Consider the following 2,592-nt stretch of genomic DNA (forward strand, 5'->3'; position numbering starts at 1 on the left):
GGCATCGTTTTTTGGCAATTCTCAAAGGTGGTGGTGAACAAGGACAAAATAGATGAGACAGTTGGAAAGGACAAAGAAGGGCCTCGGCACTCAGAATGTTCGCTCAGAGTACTCATAATTTGCACAATTGGAGCAGTTAAACACTCAGTGAGACTGAGCAATAAACACATTTCTCACTCAAACATAACAGAGGTCAGGGAGGGAAGCCGGCGTTCTTCTTTTCTAGTCTGATGTAGGCACCTCCCTGGCCTCAGCTTATTTGCGTGGTTTTGGAAAACTCTGACAGAAGTGAGTGTCTGGGAGGCTTCTCAGTTGTCAAGAAGCTTCTTACATTTCATAAAGAAACTCAACCTAGATTCATTAAGCCATGTCACAGAGCAAAGAGAAGGAAATATTTTTCTAAGGCTGCAACTAATCCCGAAACTTAAATATAGTGGGGAGGGGAATCCATCATATGAAAGCTCTGTGAAACTTTTATGGAAAATGTACAGCGATGTTGTGTTTAAATATCCTCAGAGGAGGAAAAATGGATTTTTATTTTGGTTTTTTTCAAAACAAAAACCAAATGATTTTCATTGACCTATTCCCAGATCTCTCCTTTTAGACTTCAATTAACTAACATTAACATCTTTTTTGAGTCATTTAGGAAAATATTTATATGTCAGTGAAGGCAAGGAGATCCTTTGAAAGATCTTGCTAACGTATGTTGTTATGATGGTTTTTCTTTTTCATCGAAATTGTAGGCCCACATTAAGGATTTTCCCTCCCTTTATAAACATGGGCACAGTGCTGTAACTTCCTTTATTTGCAATCAGTTATCCCATGGTTAACAAAGAACTTTTTTAGAGAAAACTGTGGCCTAATGAAATTCAGTAATTCTTTATAGAAAGAAAAAAGGATCTTTTATATGCATTTTTATATGCATTAAATATATAAGCATGGTGTGTACCTGGTAAAGTTGATTTCTGCTGATGGCGTAACACAGGTAAATCAACATAGAGTCTCCAGCACGTTATAGGGTACACTTTATTGGGTTTTACCTTCAGGTAAAGACTTCTATTAAGAAAATACAAGTGCCTGCATACCTAACCTGCCTTGTTTTCCACAGAGCTGTATACATAATCTCTTCTTAAAAATTTGTTTAATCAAAGCTTGCTATATTGAATACATTTAATTGGAATCCAGTGGTTAAAGAATATAAAAATTTACTGCTGTAGAAAAGTTTTGATTAGTGCTTTCCATTAGTGAGTGTTGTTGAGTAAACCCTCTAACAGTATATTTGCATTCAGACAAGAACTGACTTGGCAAAACAGGTGATGCTTTCAACTGTACAAATATATTATTTCCCATAAATATTCCTAATGAAAGAGGTGGTCTGTTTCAGAGGAAGTAACTGCAATGACGACTTTTAAATAATCGGAAAAAAAGTTCCCAACCTTGATAAATATGTGCATGGGGACTTAAAGGGTGAATTATTAGGTGTGGAAAGTAGAGTCTAGAAGTCCACTCCCACGCATGTTATAAAGGAAACTGCACAAAAGCGTGGCGGGTAGCATCTGTGAGCCAATGCTGTTCTCTTATAGCAAGATATTGCTCTTTCTTCTTGCATCAAAAAAGTAAATTCAAATACAAAGAAAGGATGTTTTATCTTAATGAAATGTTTAAGGGAGAAGAAAGTTTGTGCTTTTCCTTTTTTTACAAAAAGAAAAAAGAAACAAAATGTTAATATTTTGGAACAAAATTAAAATAAAAGCATGTTCAATTCTCAGAATTTTAAAATTAGTTTTCATTCAATGTTTAGCTATCAACTACAGGCTTTATTTGCTAACATCAAAAGTAAAGATAAGATGCAGGTTTTAAAGGGAATTTTGGTTTCTCTTTTCCCATTTATGATTCTCCAATTCAGGAAGGGCTGCATTTCTTTTCAACTGTGTGTTTAAATCTGGAATCAAGATGGGAGTAGTTAAACCACTGGCTGTGTCATGAAGTAACAAGTCAGGGTTCTGTGTCTCAGATGGCAAGCATCTGACTTCACATATTGCATGGAAAAGCCGCATGTATTGGAGTCAGAGGTCTGAATCTAGGTTTTTCGACTATAGAATTCCAGCCCAATTTTTAGAGGGAACTAAGTGCTATGAATATCTTCATGCACATGGGGTTTGGGGGCAGGGAGAGAGAGAGAGAGAGAGTGAGAGAGAGAGACTGACTGACTTAGGGGTGTGTGTGTGTGTGTGTGTGTGTAGGTTACACATGTGGGCAGGGCAGTAGGAAAAATGAAGAGGAACTGGGGATGCCGAAAGCCTCTGCTTGGGAATATTACATGTTCTCCTTTTCTATTATCTTATTCACATGAATTCATAGAGAAGAAAATCTCTTCATTTTGAAAATTGGTGACAGTCATGGGAGACTATTTTGTTTCACCATTGTTCAGATGTAGTGTATGAACAGTGTCATGGATGAAATGTATGACTGACTTGTGTGTATGATAATGGAAATGGAAAAAGTTCAGAGAGAAATTTGTGTACACATAATTGTTTTCTCTTTTCTTTTAATATCACCACTGTTGGCTGACAATGAAAATGTGAAGAACAT

The sequence above is a fragment of the Callithrix jacchus genome, chromosome 11 (genome assembly GCF_049354715.1).
Source record: "Callithrix jacchus isolate 240 chromosome 11, calJac240_pri, whole genome shotgun sequence".
NCBI lineage: Eukaryota > Metazoa > Chordata > Mammalia > Primates > Cebidae > Callithrix > Callithrix jacchus.